Genomic DNA, 16,708 nt, shown 5'->3' with positions numbered 1-16,708 from the left:
TCAGGCCTGCCTCATGGAGCAGTCCAGAGGATTCCTGCCTTGTGTGTTCCTCCCCTGCATGGTCTGTCCCTCTCACTTTTCTTGGTGTCTGTACTCATCATAGGACAGGAGTGCTGTATTTCTTTCTTTATTTATGAACAACTGGTTCTTGCTCCATTTTCTGAGGACTCAAAAAAAGCAACTGTGTCTTGTACAGGGAGAAAAATGCTTCTCTGCTTCACCTTGCAGAAGAGATGGCACAGAAAGCACAAAGTAAGAACCATCAGAGAATCGTGGCAAGGTGACCGTGCTGGGGAATGCTGTGTGTGTTCCAGGTTGGGTGAGACACCCTTGTCTGAGGGGCAGCTGATGTGGTGTCACTCTAGCCTTGCCTCCCACATACGAGTGATGTAGCTGAGTTTGAGCTGGTTTTCTTTTTTCTCCATTTAAAGGCTTCTCAGTGCTCGGCTCTTTGAGCCAAGTGTTCCCATAGCATTTTCGTGCAGGGAAAGATTTGCATCTGAGTTGCTTGGCATTCATTTGCCATCCAGTGGATCTGATGTCTGGAAAGGTCTGCTGTCGGGGCAGAAGCTGAGTTAATTTGCACTGGAAGGCAGGCATGCTTTGTTTTGCATTTTAGCTTCTTCTCACAGGAATCCCATTTGAGGTATTTGTTCTCTTCTATTATTGAAGCCATGTTAGAGGGCATGGCAGCCTCCCTGCAAGGCTGGGAAAAGAGTAAGCATGACTGAAAGGTACACATTAAACCTGTGCTCTGCTATGAACAGCTATTGCACTGTTAACATGGGCCCTTCTCCAGAGTTTTGATGCTTTCTTCCTGCAACTGAGGAACAAATGCTCACAGAGACAGGTTTGTGGGAAGCAAAGCAGGCTCTACAGTTTCCAGCTAGATTGGATGAAATGCTTCTAAAATTCAGGGGAAATAAGTGCCAGAATGTCTTTAACTTGAACTCAAATCAACTCATGAAATGAGCATTCTGGTACAGCTTGTCTAGGAAGAGGGATGCTTGGGAAGTGTGGATGGGTTCCTCTGTGACCTACTCTAAGTGGTCCTACTCTGGCAGGGGATTTGGACTAAGATGATATTTTGTGATCCCTTCCAACCCTTAAGATTCTGTGATTCTGTGGCTGGGTCTGAGCAGTTCTAGTGCTGCATTGAACAAGGTGGGAGTGTGGGGAGGTGGCTGCAGCGCTGCACAAGTTGGAGGTGTTTTGGCCAGGAACTTCATTACACAAGAACTTTGTTCTCCCTTACCTAAGTTGCCAGGCTTGGAACCTGTGGGTCATCTCCTCTGTCCTCCCATGATTGCTTTCTTCTGGGCTTGCCCCAGAGCCTGCTGCCAGCTCCCATTGCTCCCAGCTCTGTGCATGCTGGGGAGCTGTTGTCACTGACCATAGTTGCAGTGGGAAGGCTGGGGCAGAGACTCCTCGAAAACATCCCTGTGGGGAAGGAATCTTCAGCTATGATTCTGGAGGAAATTAACACTGGGAGAGGCCATAAACTCCAATCACTATTAAGCAGCTGCTGGTAACTTGCTGCTCCTCTCTGCCTTGGAGATGCCATTTGCACAAACCCCAACTCACCCCAACCTGCAGCTGCCACTGAGGCCCCAGATACTTCTTTTTCATGCCCTGCAGCAACATCATCATGGCTTTGACAGGTAGAAGGTGATTCGCTGTGGGCCGGCATCAGCACTTGAGCTTTCCTTCACCTTCCCTTGCTCCCTGCCCACCCTGGGAGTGAGCTGGGACAGGCACTTCTCAGTGGTACTAGGGCTGTGCCGCCTGCGGAGGGGCTGGGGCGGGTGGGGAGCTGGCTGTGGGCTGCATAGGGTTAAGCTGACATTGACAGTAAACAGGAAGAGAGGACAAAAGCAAGTCTGCTGTAATTATGTAGCATTTATTATTAATACCCTGGAATTGCTGGAAGCAGCCTCTGTAATGTGAATACTGATACAGAGGTTCAGAAGACAATTTAGCTCTCATCTGTCTGTTTATTAGCTCCCTCAGCTCTGGCAGGCAGCAAACTAAAGCCTCATTTGATACTGCCTTGTTGCACCCCCTCCTTCTACCCCCAGACTCCTCTCTGTTTCCATAAAGAAACCTGTTCTTTGTTCATCTTCCCGCCGGGCGCTGCAGCGATGCGTGGCATGATCCCAGCTAGCAGGGCGGACTTTAATCCTTGACCAGAGCCTTCCTGATTGCAAGGCAGCGCCTGAAGTGCAACACTGGGCTGTGCAAAGCTGTTACCTTTCTGAGACAGGCATAGCCATGGCTGATGTTGGCTTGGGGTGTCCCAGCTCCCCATGCACAGAGAAGCTTATCCTTAGGGAAGAAGCTTTAGCAAGACCACATTGCATGGGCTGACACAGCTCAGGGTCCCCAGTTCATAGTGGGGTTGTGATGAGGGCAGAGGGCAGGTGACCTAGGTGCTCCTTCAGGGAGCTGGCCAGGGAATAATTAAATGCTGCTGAGGTGAAGAGAGCAAGAGAAAGTTAAACCAACTGTCAGGTGGTGCAACAGGTTTCCTTTTCCTTTCATGGCTTGGTAGGATGTGTCATTCTAGCTTCCGTCAAGTTTCTGAGCTTCAGCCTGGGTTTTTTCTACATGTCCCAAGCACATAGGACATCCATTCCCTTATGCATTATACAGTAGTTTAAAGAGGATTAAGACAATAGCTAATCTAAATGATGAATGATGTATATTGCTCAGCCTGTGAGCCACCGGGGTTTTTCTTGCACAGAGATTAGTCAGCTCAGTAGCTTAATATCGGGGCAAACAGTATAAATCCATGCAGATAAGCCTTTCTGGCTTGAATAGGATAGAAGGATTTCAAAATGGGCTTCAACACCACTCTGTGTCTTGTCACAGCAGCCGCAGCCGTGTCAGTGACACAACAGATGGGGAAGGAGGCCCAGTGGCAGCTATTGCACGGCCCGGGTGGCTGAGGAAATAAAGCATCCAGTGCTCCTCAGTCGATGTTGTTATCAGATACAGATGGTGGCGGGAGAGGGAGAGGATCAATGCTGTTTGCCTCCCTGCCACCAGAGACGGCTGTTTGCTTGTTGAGCAGAGAGGGTCCTGATCCAGCCTTGAAGACAGCAGCCTGCAGAGGGATAGCATGGGCTGGTGAGTTTTTTACTTGCATGAACAGGCTGGTATGGCTGGTACCTGCACTCCATCCCAGCCAGGATGGTGCTGGCAGCTCCATGACCCATAGGATAGGCCTTTTACTGCTATGGGCCTGACAGTAGGTTTCTCTTAAGCTCTGAAGCAGAAGGGTTTAAATCTTTTATTTATATGTCTGGTCAAGTCTGTCAAGAGTTGTGTCAAATATTTTTGACAAGCAAAAATGCCATTTGCTTCAGCTTAATGAAAAACGATTTTTTTTTGTCCCTAGGAACTAGGAGAATTGTAGTTTCAATTCAAACCCAAAAAGCTCCTCAGGAAAAAAATCCCACAAAACAAAGCCAAAAACCCTTCCTGTTGTAGTGAGAATTGGCTTTTAGAAGAGACTTTCGGATGGTGTTTTGGGTCTGTGTAGAATGAGGGTCTGGAGAGCTCTCAATCATATGGTATCTCCTTTTATGAAGCTTTCTGGGCATATTATTCTAATGATGTTTAATGGCACTGATTTCTTCATCTTAACTGAGTGCTTCTCTTCCCAGTCCCACGTCATTTTAATTCATTCCTCTTATGACAAGTGTGAGAGCCAGGACTGGCTTGACTCAGTGCAGACGAAGAGCTATCCCAGTGCTTGTCTTCTCCCTCCCCATGGGGATGCAGTCCGCCCAGCATCTGGCTGGCTAAGGCTGAGAGTTGTGTTGAGGGAAACTATGGATCAGGACCAGAATCTGTCAGAGGACCTGTACTCCTTGAGTTTTGCCTGCTTCTCTTGAAATCAATTGTTTTCTGCCGTTGAGCAAGGATCTGTGGGAACATCATGGTTTGGCCAACACTGTGTGTCCAGTTCAGTTTCCTCTCCCTTCCGTTTCCCTTCTCCCAGGCTGAAAAGTCTTGATATGCTTGGTGTGGACTGATGCAGAAGCTCTTTTGTTCCCCTTTCCCTGTACCTCTTGTGGTCTCAACACTCCCTTTCTGAGATGTGAGCACCACAGCCCTGTGTGGTGTCCAAGATACAGTTTCATTGTAGACTTGTACAGTGGAAACATGGTCTGGTTTGGGGCTGAGGGGTGGTAGACATTGTGTGACAGCTCATTTTCTCTGCAGGACATGGGTACAAGCTCCGCTCAGAAATGCAGGGTGGACCTGTGTCTGTATTTTATCTGTTCTCCACACTATGTGAGGTTTGGGTTAAAATTCAGACTGGGTCATGACTGTCTGTGGAGGAGATCCAGGTGCCACAGTGAACCTACCAGCTGTCTGAGTACTGTGGAGCTGAGACATAAGATGTTGCAGGTATGGGAATAAAGGCCTTTTATTAAATTGAGGGGTTTTTTTTCCTTCTCCTGAGATTCAGGCAAGACTGGCTTTACCTGAGGCCTCCTCTTTGGAAGCAGATCTCCTTTCTCCATAATGTAATCCAGGGGTCAGTAAGGGAGACCTTTGCTTGTGTATGAGCTGGCGTAAGGCAGTGAGACAAGCCTGCAAACACTCACCACTCATCCCGTAGCTGAAAGGTTTGTCTTGTGCATCCTGAGTCAGGATCAGGCTGTGTCATAGCCCAGTCCCCTGCCTTGTGGTGCATCCCCTGGGAGCTGTCAGGAGACTGCCTGAGTTGTGCAGTAACACGGGTCTCAGGGATGCAGGCAAGGTCAGATGTCTGCTCAGAAATGAGATTGGTGATGATGCTACCAGTGCTGACAAATGGCCTGTCATTAATCTCTGACTCATGGCGACAGAGAGGGCAGTGGTGGAAGAAACCCATGAGGTCACTCGCAGCCTCCCTCCCCAGGGAGCTACATACAACTTCCACCCTGAACCTTTCCAGACAGGCTGGGTGCCCATCCCCAGGGATGGTGAAACTCTTCCTACGTGTCTGCCCTGAGTGTGTTTGTGTGCAAGTGAAGGTACATGACACAACTCCAGTCTAGCTCCAGGCAAGCTCCTAAGTGTCTGGGAACCAGCCTCATGGTGCAAATAGTGTGAGCCCTCCAGATTCTGCTGGGGACTGGGTTCTGCCATGTGACATAGCTGTGGCTCAGCAATGGTGTAAGTAGGTTGAAATAGAGGTTGTGTTGTCATCAGTGTGTTACAATACTGTTGCAATACACGAGGTGCAGTTCTGCTCAGAGATGCTGCAGAAAGTTGGCAGATACCAGACATGGGATGCTCAAACCCTGGCTGTGCTGCCTTGTGCCAGGGCATGGCAAGGAGCCAGCTCTACTGGGGTCCTCACAGAGAAGACTTCATCTCCTCTCTTGCTTTTTTTGTTTCTTTCCATGCTTTTTTATGGAAAAGAGGTATTTCCTCTGTTGCAAAAGCCTCCTTGGAGGTTGTAGCCAGAACAGCCAGGACCTCCCATGGTACTGGAGCTGCATAGCGCTAAGCTGCATTTTGGGGCTGCCATTGATGCTATGAGTACAAGCTTTGTGTTCACCTGGGAAACAGGTGACTTTCTCCTCTGAATTATTTGGGTGTTCTTTAATCTCTTTCAGGAAGAAAGGAGACACAATTATTCCACCTATGACTCCCTCCATATGCTGGATCCTTTCAGCTAGCACTGGGAAGTTTGATGGGTGTCAAGACACAGGGACACGTGGGGTGAGGCTTCGTTGCCTTTAAGGAAGGAGGAGAAGGGTGCACTGATGGGAATGAGGTGCTGGTTTCCAGAGTGTGAGAGCTGCCACCAGCATAGGCTGCTGCAGCCACCACACAGCCCAAGCTGTGCCTCCAGGATCCTTCCCTTCTGCCACTGCTGAGCTATATTTTCATTTTTCACTTCTATCCCTTCTTTAACTGGAAGAAGTCCTAAATAAAGTTGCTGTCATTTATTTATGGGCACAGGGGAAGAGGCAGACAAAAAGCCTGTGTGCTCCTGACAGCTACAAAGCAGCTGGCTGTTTTTCTTCTCTCACATTGGCAAAGCAATCGATCCAGGCGCAGGTGAGCACCCTCCTTGGGTATGTGAGGGCTCCTGTGTTCCTCTGACTGGGGCTCTGCATCCTGGCTGCTGGGCATGCAGCTATCACAGGGCCAGGCTTGTCCAAGAACACCTGTCCTCAAGTCCTGGACCCCCAAAAATACAGATGCTTGAACTCTCCTACATGAAAAATCTGTCACAGGCTGCTTGTATCCATCTTGATTGGTTCCAGCGAGGTCAATTTTTTTTAATAACTCCTGGACTTCGGCAGGGAAAACTATTTCCTTCAGGAAATAATATAATTAAGGTTGCCTGACACTTCTGATTATAAGCCCCTGTCTTCAGTTGCTTGAAACTATGCCAGCCTTTAACCATTTGGACTGAAACTTCACATGTCTCTGCCTCCGGCTGAATTTTTTTGGAAAATTATAGCAAAGCGGGTTTTAAGCTGCTCTCAGAACACAGTTCGGGGAAGGAAAAAAAAAAGGCATTAGTTTATCCACAGCTTTAAAAAAAAAAAACCCAAAAACAAAACTCAAGAAAAATTCTTGCAGTTGTTGTGCTGAAGACACCAGTACCTTTGCACTGTGAGACTGGGTCCGATAGTTCTGGGGAAGGTTTTCAGCCAGGTGTTAGGGATCTGCTTGTTGCTGACGCCATGAAAATCTACCTTCCCTGCGCCAAGCTGAGCGAGCCTCTGAAAGACGCTGCTGTGTGGGTGTATTATATATAGTGTGTGCGGGGAGGCAGCGGCCGCTCTGCTCCCACGGCAGGAACTGCGTTGCTTCCAGCACGTGTGAGCGCAAAGCTACGTCCCAGCTCTTGCACGGGATGCCTTGCTCCTGGGAAACTGTGGGCCCCTTATCTTGGTATGGGTAAAACTCATCGATCCCTGATCGACATAGCCCTGGCTTGTGCTGAGGATTAAGATTTTTGACAAATACTGTGTGCTTGACTTTTTAATTTCAGGAAGTGCTTCAGTTGTCCCTTAAGCCCTTACTGCAGTGTGCAGAGGCATTGTGTGGGACATGCAACATGCAGTGGGTGCTGGGCTTCCTTCAGGATTCTGCAGGGACCAGTTTTAAACAGTTAAGTGCTTTTGCATGGCAGTGATGGCAGGTTCCTTCTAACTCAACTTGTTGCTACAGAAATGACCCAAACAAGAGTGTTTCTGGAGGGCAGCCCATTCAGACCCTACGAAGCAGGTCATACTGATGAAGTGTCTTGACCGTGGCATTTCTGGTCGTCAAGTCCTGGTAATGTGGGGTGAGCTCAGGACTGGTGCAAGCTCTCCTGCAGAAATCTACCCATGACTTGTCCCTGCTCTGTGACTGGTAATGCTTATAGAAGCATAGAATTGTTTCAGTTGGCCAACTGCTAACCTAATATTGCCAATCCCACCACTAAACCAAGTCCCTCAGCACTTCATCTACATGGCTTTTACATATCTCCAGGGATGGGAACTCTACCAATTCCTTGAGTAAGCTATGCCAGTGTCCAACACCTTTTGCAGTGATTTTCTCTTGCAGATTTTCATGATACTCAATCTAAACCTCCCCTGGTGCAACTTGAGGCCATCTTTTCTTGTCCTATCACTTGTTTCTTGGCAGAAGAGACTGACCCCCAGCTCATGACAACCTCAGGTAGTTGTAGAGGGTGCTCATGTCTGCCCTCAGCCTCCTCTTCTCCAGACTAAACACTTCGAGTTCTCTCACCAACTCCTCATCAGACTTGTGCTTCAGACCCTTTCCCAGCTCCAGTGCCCATCTCTGGACACACTCCAGAACCTCAGTGTCCGTCTGGGAGTGAGTGGCTCAAAACTGAACACAGTATTTGAGGTGCAGCCTCACCAGCACCAAGTACAGGGGGACAATCACTGCCCTGGTCTTGCTTGTCACACTGCTTCTGATACAGGCCAGGATGCTGTTGGCCTTCTTTACCACCCAGGAATGCTGCTGGCTCATGTTCAGGTGGCCGTCAACCAACTTTTCCTCCAGGCATCTTTCCAGCCACACATCTCCAAGCCCATAGCGTTGCCTGGGGTTGTTGTGACCCAAATACAGGACCGGGCACTTGGCCTTGTTGAACCTCAGACCATTGACCTCAGCCCATCAGTCCAGCCTGTCCAGGTCCCTCTGAAGAGCCTTCTTGCCCTCAAGCATACCTATGCTCCTGCCCTACTTGGTGTCACCTGCAAACTTACCAAGGATGCACTTGATCTACTTGCTCAGATCATTGATAAAGATGTTAAACAGAACTCACCTCAACACTGAGCCCCGGGGGACTGGCTGCTACTGGTGACCAGCTACCAACTGGATTGAACTCCATTCCCCACCACTCTCTGCACCCAGCCATCCAGACAGTTTTCACCCAAAAAACAGTATGTTTATCCAAGCCATGGGCAGCCACTTTCTTCAGGAGAATGCTGTGGGAAATGCTGACAAAGGCTTTACTGAAGTCCAAGTAGACCACATCCACAGCCTTCTCCTTGTACACTGAGCTCCCCTCATCCATGTAGGCTCCTTAGTGGGCCTGCCTGAGCTATGATCAGGGCTGTCCCTTGTTTGTGAGGCAGTCTAGCTTACAGACCTTCCCACCAGCTCAGCAGTAAGCTCATGCCCTAAACCAGGACCTTCAGCTGATGACCTGCTTTGGGCATGCTGAGCTCCTCTAAAACCCAATTTGACCTCCATTTGGGGTCCTTTAAAAGTAAATCCATGCTTCGACTTCATGGGGAAAGCTGGGCTGCTGGACCTGTGGCATAGCTGACTGGTCCCATCAGGACAGGGCACAGAGGAGGCAAGGATCTTTGGTATGAGCATGTTCCAGGGACAGCTCTCAACAAGCTCAACAGGATTTTGAGCTTTGTGCTCAGCATAATGCACTGTCCCTGCAAGAGTCACGTCCTTACAGCTGGAGCAGAGGATGCTGCAAAAACCTCCCCAAGGGTGCTTGATGCTAAAAACATCTCTCTTGTCATATCCCTGCCAAGCTGGAGCGACAGCCCAGGCATGTCCCTGGCAGGCAGTGACGAATGAGCCTCGCTGCTCGCTGTAGCCTTGTCTCCTTCGTTCTACTTCGTCTGCAGGTGAAAAAAATCAACCTAAAAGTTTCATTGTCATTGCAGATCAAGGGAAGGCTTGGTGGGGAGGAGCCCTGTCCCCCCGCCTTGCGAGTCACTTGTCAGATCTGGTGTGCCTGGCACAGCAGCTTTTGAGTGATGGGGTGGTGTGGTTGTTGGACTCGGGGCAGCTGGAGTTAAATTTCTCGGTGTCTGACACCTGACAAGCGTGATAAATTGCGGCACACTGTGGCTGCCGGCGTGACAAACAGTCTGTTTCCCTCATTTTAAGCTCTGGGAAAACTTTTTAATTATTTCCCAGCACTTTGCAAATGAGGATTTCTCCATCAGGCACCCGGTGTAGGATGGGGGCTGCTTATTTAGCTGTTTATATTTGTACATGTTTTGTAGGTGAGTGGGGGGATGGAGGGGGTTTGTAGTCTGGGTTTGTGTAGCATCCTCCCGCTCACTCGCCTGGGGTTTGGATGGAGTCCCGGGAAGGGCTCTGGTGAGGCTCATCAGCTGAGAGTCTGGTGCTAATTAAAGCACGTGTTCCAGGCTTGGAGTTGCCACTTGGGAAAACATCTCCATAGGAGTGACTCCCAGACTTTCCCCTTGCCAGTGCAGTTTGGGTCCTATTTTTCATTTTTAATAATGCAGACCCATAAGCCTTTTTTTTTTTCTTCACCTTAAACTCAAAAGCATTTAAAAAGGCGAGAGGGAGTGTGTGTGGAACAACACAAACTCAGCCGCAAGAGCTAGGTAGTGAGCACAGATCTTGACTCATAATTTGTTTGTCTAACACAAAAGGCATATTTACCACTGTAACTGAAGGCACTGCTGGTTACAGTAATGCCTCAGACTCCATCTCACTAGGCAGAATGTCAGATGTAGCACAGAAAGTCTTTCCTCTTTCCAGTCCTCAACGTCCATGCTTCAGAGCTGTATGTGCGTGCTTTCCTCTTCGCACTCCCGGGTTCAGTCAGACTGGCCTCTCCCTGCATGGTTTAACACGTGTGTAAGGCTTTTCAGGATTAGGGCTTAGGCAGCACAAGACCTCATGGTCAAATGCCATAGTGTTGGGCTGACATTTTAGTGCTGCTGTACTCTTTTGGCTGGGAAGTATTGCTATCTGTCTTTAAAGAAGATCAGAGATGCCTCAACCTGCAGTACTCTTGCTGTTTCACCTCTCCCCTTTCATGTCTCAAAGTCAGAATAAGTAAGCAAGTGTGTGGTTTGGGGCTGGATTGTGATGCTCACGTGGGAAGGTTCTTCATCTAAACTAGCTTCTTGTTTACATCAGTTATACCCAGCCGTCAGGGCTGAAAAACAGATGCAGCCCTCCCTCACTTGTTTTCTAAATGGGAAGTCATGCCAGAGCTCCACCTGGTAACCTGACAGGTTGTCTCTTCTGTTTTGTTGAAGAGAATCCTAGATCTGAACGGCCAGAGACGGTCAAGCAGCCCGAAGAATCCCCTGGACGTTGATGAGAATTTGGGGACACCCCAAGGACTCTGAACTGGTGGAGAGGTAAGTGGTGGGTTAAAACACTTTGCTCACCTGGTTTGTCCTTGGCTGTGTGCTCTGAGTCACCTGGCTGTGGTGGCAGTTTGTATTTTGGCTAGGATGGCGTTTATTATGGTGTGGAAAGAGACTGCTCCTGGTTCTGGCACGTGAGCAGCCCCATGGCTTAGAATAAAGAATCTTTGCTTCTGTGCAAAGAGAGCAGATGCTGACAGTGAATATTTAGGTTATAGAAGACCAGGTTTGGATGACCATCTTGGAAAATGCTTGGGCTGCAAATAGGAGGTTTCTTCATAGAGAGCCCTTACACTTGAAAGCCCTTAGGACAAGTCAGGGATGCATGGTCTAACTGTGGTTGAAGAGGTCCTGTGGTGGCTAAACCACTCTGGAGCAGATAAGTGTCATCCAGCTTTGCTTTGTGGTGGGACATAGGTGCCACCTCTTACAGACAAGGACAACTTCAAGTTCTCAAGCCTGCTGGATATTATTTCTACTTTCCTGCAGTGGGTCTTGCAGCATCATGGATGTGATGAACTTCCCTGGGCTCTGCTTTGCTGAATCGAGACAAGGGACCCTTAGGAGACCATCACCATCGCCAGCCATGGTCAAGGGGCTGCCCTACCTCTGAGACCTGTGCATGTGTGCTTTGTATGAGACTATGATAACAAAATGTTGCTTGAGGAGAGGTTTGGGGTCATCTTCTCCAAACCACAGGGACTCTGGTAGAGCATGGAAGGGGTCTGTGGATGGGGCTGCTCCATCTGGAGATATAGACCCCATGTAGCTGTGCTGGGGAAGCAGCTGCTTGCTGGTGTTGTGCTTGAGGAGTGAAAATGATGAATTAAAATTTAACAAGGACATCTTAAGTAGGAATTGTCGCTTTTTGACTAGCGCAGCCTCCCACTTAGATAAAACTGCATGGCTTTAATTACGTTGATCTTGGAAAAGCAATAGCTCACACTGAAGAGGATTTGCTGTTAGCTAAAATAACATGAAATATTATGAGTTTTCCCTGTGCAGCTCCCCAGCCCTCTCCCTCTGCATCATGCTTCCCAGGGGTGTTTTGCAGCCCCTTACACCCTGGGTTGACATAGTCCTGCATTCTCTGAGCCACAGGCAAGAAGAGAAACGTTCCCCGTATGCAAGGCTGAACACGAGCTCTGGACTTAAAAGCTCAGGGTTAAGGGGCTACAGGGGTGAGCAGCACCTGACGTAGCCACAGTGGGGAGGGAGGTGGGGTCTCAGTGCACAGAGATGCTCTGCAGGAGCACGACCCTGCCCTCAGCATTGCCTGGTGGTGGCACCCATGGACTGGTGTGGGATAAAGACTCCTTCCCTCCCCATGCTTGGTGTGGACCAGGCCACCCCGGGGACTCCTCACAGCTCTGCAAATAGAGCAGCTCGAGGAAGGTACGTCGCTAATAATACCAATTACTGTTACATGCTGGCTACAAGGTACACTGGCAGTAATGGGATCCAGGGGGATGAAACGAAAGCTATATAATATGGTGAGATAAATTAGCGTTGTAAAATTAGCCATGGGTCTAGTCAGGGATCTGACAAATGTGTTGCAGCTTCCATACAAGCTCTGAGCACTGCTGAATTGGATTTAGTGGCCCAGAGCAAAGCAGATGGGAGCGAGGGAAAAAAGAGTTTATGAGGGGTCTCCGTACACACATGCTAATGGCTAATGCTGCTTGTTTCTTCCTCATCTTTACTGAATGATATGTCTCCCAATGCCTGCTCCTGAGCAGCAGCAGAGGAATAAAAGCCCAGCCCCATCATTGGAGAAGCTTGGGCCTGGCAGAGAGATGAGAAAGGGGACTGGAGAAGCAGACTGGTGATGCCTGGTGCCTCATCTGCCAGTTCTTGCCCTGCATCATGCCCACTGACTTCCTCATCCACATTTTTTCCCAAAGGAAGCATTGATGCAGTTTGGGTGGGATGTGTGGCAAACATTTGTGTTGGATGCACAACTGGGCTCTGAGGCAGAAGGATGTCTGGAAAGGGGCATCCCACAGCATGGAGGCTTTGCTTGTTCAACAAGGGTGTGCAGCCAGCTCTCTCCAGTTCAAAGACACGTTATCCTTCTCCCTCTAGGCAGGGAGTGAAAGCCAGGAGGTGCTTTTTTGTGGCTCTTGGAGGCTGGGAAATAGATGCGTTTGGTTCCAGTGAGATTGGCCTTCTGGTGGCTCATCAGGACAGGCTCTGCCAGAGGTACCCGAGCAGTCCTGCCTGTGATTGATGGATGGTTGAGGAGAGCCTCTCACAGGTCTGTAAATGCAGCCTAGTTGTATGTTAGTGGGTGACACATTACAGAGGATCCAGGGAGGGGCAGGTATGAGTTAGGTCTGGTTTGGTAATGCTTGTCATGTGGCTCACTGAACGGTCAAAAAAAATCAGGAGGAGAATTCTAGATGTGCTTCGTAGTGCTCTGTTGTGGAGCTGGGGGCGGGCACAGAGGGCAGAGGGCTTGCAAGGAGTCTATGCAAGGCCTCTCCAAATTGTGCCACAATGATAAAACAGCTCTGGTGGATACATGGCACACGAGTCTGCAGGAGAGGCCTGACTTGTCACATCTCTGTGCATGATATTGCAGAGGGCAGGCTGCTGCCACGTGTAATTCTGCAACACCACCAGGCTGAGCAATGAATCCCAAGCACTGCTGGGGGCATCCCAAGAGATGTGAGTGAACTTCCTAGAATCATAGAATGGTAGGGGTTGGAAGGGACCTTTAGAGATCATCCAGTCCAACCCCCCTGCAGAAGCAGGGTCACCTAGATCAGGTCACATAGGAACATGTCCAGGTGGGTCTTGAAGACCTCCAAGGAAGGAGACTCCACAACCTCTCTGGGCAGCCTGTGCCACTGCTCCCTCACCTCAACAGTGAAACAGTTTTTTCCTATGTTTAAATGGAACTTTTTATGTTCCAGCTTCACCCCACCACCCCTTGTCCTGTTGCTAGCTACTATAGAAAAAAGGGATGTCCCAACCTCCTGACACTCACCATTTAGATATTTGTAAATGTTAAGACTAAACAGCCCCGGTTCCCACAGCCTCACTTGTGTGCACAGACCACATGGATGAGGAGATGAGCTCCAAATATGTGCCTGGCCACCACCAGCTGTCCCCCTATCCTTGTGCTGCAAGCAAGGCATGAGGTGTGGTGGTGACACTTTTAGATGTTGGCACAGCTGAGGGTCAGGTACCACGGGAGGTAGGGGATGTCCATGCTTAAGTTGTGTGAGTGCTCAGCTAAACAACCATGCTGATCTGATGTAACATAGGTAGCTGTTCTACTCTGGAGATTTCTGAGGTTCCCATGGTTCTACAAAGATGCAAGAAAAAGATGAGATTCTGATGATCAGACTTTATCTTAGCCACTGACTCCATGAGCACCTACAAGACCTCTCAGTCACTCCATTCTTCCCATCTGAAAACCAGATTCCTACTTGGAGGAAAGACAAAGCCCATCTAGAAGTAGTACCACTGTGGGCTGTGCCTGGAAGGGATGCACCTAAGACAGAAGGTAGAACAGATTCTTTCAGCCCCAAACCCTGCTAAACACTCCAAAACTGCATAACCAAGTGACAGCAGCAGAGTATTGGCAAGACATCTGTCCATCTATAAATAGAGCTCAACTGTGTGTCCTTATCGCAGGGCTTTGATGCGTTTCAGAGAGTATTTTTTTCTTCTTTGCCGCCAAGTCCCAGGCAGCACAGATAATGGGCTTGAATCGATCTACCTCAAGTATTACTAAACTTCCTACCACGGTGGCAGCATGCCAGCCTCAAATAGGACAAGAGAACATGTGTCTGTTCAGAGCCAACCACAAGGAGCAGGCAGAAAATTGCTTCAGACTTTACAAAAAAACACAAACCTAGGTGCTTTTTGCAGATTTGTAGATCAATCCACGGTGTATTTTAGAGGTTTAAGAAAGTCAATAGAAACAAGATATATCATTGCTGCACAAGAACCCAAGGAGCTGTATTTCCATTTATACTGCTACTACCACTCCAACTGCGGGCACATTGTCCTGCTGCTCTCTGCCACTGTCCCACGTTGCTGCTTCTCTGGCAGCAAAGTTGGGGAAGGGGCTCCCTCTGCCACTGAAGTTTACTACTCTGTTGGTTTTGCCAGGATAACTCAGTCCTGGGGCTGGCTGGGGTCTGAGATACCCTAAAAGTGTCACTACCACACCTGATGCCTTGCTTGAAGCAAGAGGACATGGGAACTGCTGGTAGTGGCCAGGCACACACTGGAGCTTTTCTCCTCCTTCAGCAGATGCTGTCAGTGACAGTGGACTTGAATTGGTACCAGCCATGCAAACTGCATGTTTGGAGTGGTTCCTCAGGCTTGCAGCGTATGCCCACACTACATCTTCAGTGAGTGTATGGTTTTTGAGAGGATGGTGGCGAGTGTGGTGTGAAATGAGTTACCGACTCCAGATTCAGTTCCTGCCATGAACCTGTGCTCATTTGGTAGAGTTGCTTCCATTTATTTCCATACATTGTTCTGCCACAATAGTCATGAAACTGGTAATGGGAAAAGGGCAAAGGCTTTACCCTGTTTAGCTCTGAGTGTTGTTGTTAAAGGTGCTATGTTGGTTTTCCCTTGATCACGACCCAAGGAAATAGTAGCCTTATGCAGTGTTGCAGCCACAGTTTTTCACCACAAACTTACAAAACCAACTGGTTCCACCTGGTTTGGAAGGAACCCTGGAGGTTTCAAGTCCAGCAGACTCTACTCTGAGTAAAGACTGTGATGGGATGTGGCTGCTCAGGGCTTTATCCAGCCTGCCCCTGAGTATGGAATGGGCCTAGGCGGTTTGGGCCACTGTTCAGTGCTGGTGGGCTCTCGAGAGGGAAAAAGTTTCTCCTTGGATCAAGCGAGAACCCTTTTTTTTTCAGCTGCTGCCCACTGTCACTCATTCTCTTGCTATGTGTTGCTGGAAAAAGCCTGTCTCAGTCTTCTCAACAACTCCCCTGGCCACCTCAGCGTCCCCTGCTGAATTTGCTCCAGCTAATCAACATGTGTCTTGCCTGGGGGCTCCCAAAAGTAGGAGCAGAGTCTTGATGTAATCCAAATGCTGTGTGAGCTGCTGGCTGTGCCACTGTTCCTGCAGCCCAGCATGCTGTTGGCCCCCTTTGCTGCCAGGACAGGCAGTTGACTACCACGGGGCTCGTTGCCCCTATCCCCGAGCCCTGCATCACACCATGTAGTGGACTGGAGATTTTACTGTGAGTGCTTTTTTTTTGTACCAGGCTTCAGTGGATTATGGCTGCAGGAGGGAGGGAGTTGTCCATGGACAGGTTTGGGGACAGAAAACACCTGACTTCTTGTTTTTTTCCCCTTTTTACACATCCTCTGGCTTCTGGCTGCTTGCCATTTGTGAGCCTGGGAGAAAGGCTTCTCTCCAGGGCGTTGATAATGTGTTCGTCTGCACAGCTCCAGCAGCGCGCTCTGAGCATCCCTTGCTCTCCGCTTGGTTTTAGTCTGTCTCCAGGGTACTGCTTAGCTTTGCTCATATATTCCTCTGACGAGGGCAAGACAGGAAGCAAATACCTTTGTTACAAAACCGCATATGGGCTTTCAGCGGGTGATGACACTTCCCCAAGCTATCTGTCTAGTGAATGCACTTTCCCCTGCTTGTTTATATTCACAGGAGTGTTACTTAGCTGCTCAGGTGGGCCATAGATGTCAAGAAAGATGTCAGTGTGAGGAGAAGGCTTTAATGCAAGTCTTCCTGCTGTTCTGTGTGATGGGTGGTGGATGGGACCCCAACGTGCTGAGGACTGGGAGAGAGACTGTCTACTGGGTCTGGCACAGGAGCTGTGGCTCTGGAGAGAAGCAGCGGTAGTACTGGAGGTGGCTTTTTACAGTTGGCCCAGGGTGAGCTGCAGTGTGACCAAGATGATAATTGAGTAAATGAGAGCTCTGTTGAAGGCAAGTAGTGGTTTCCAATTGAAAGAAAGAGGGGCTATACTCCCTTTGAAAACATTTGAGATGATGTCACTGCTGCTGTGGATCTCGTGGCTCCTAGAGGACCACAGTGATGAAGGCCCTATGCTCTGCAGTAC

General features: G+C 49.1%; 1 protein-coding gene across 1 annotated transcript in view; it reads left to right on the top strand.

Annotated features, from left to right (window-relative positions):
• CNTFR (ciliary neurotrophic factor receptor) overlaps positions 1 to 16,708 on the top strand; it is a 211,414-nt gene that overhangs the window by 47,776 nt on the left and 146,930 nt on the right. The window contains exon 3 of the mRNA XM_062018915.1: positions 10,530 to 10,634. The gene's annotated coding sequence lies outside the window, so the exon portion shown is untranslated. The remainder of the gene's footprint in view (positions 1 to 10,529; positions 10,635 to 16,708) is intronic.

This window comes from Colius striatus, chromosome Z (genome assembly GCF_028858725.1).
Source record: "Colius striatus isolate bColStr4 chromosome Z, bColStr4.1.hap1, whole genome shotgun sequence".
Taxonomy (NCBI): Eukaryota; Metazoa; Chordata; class Aves; order Coliiformes; family Coliidae; genus Colius; species Colius striatus.
Note: the sequence above shows the minus strand (reverse complement) of the source record. Positions and strands in the feature narration are given on the sequence as shown.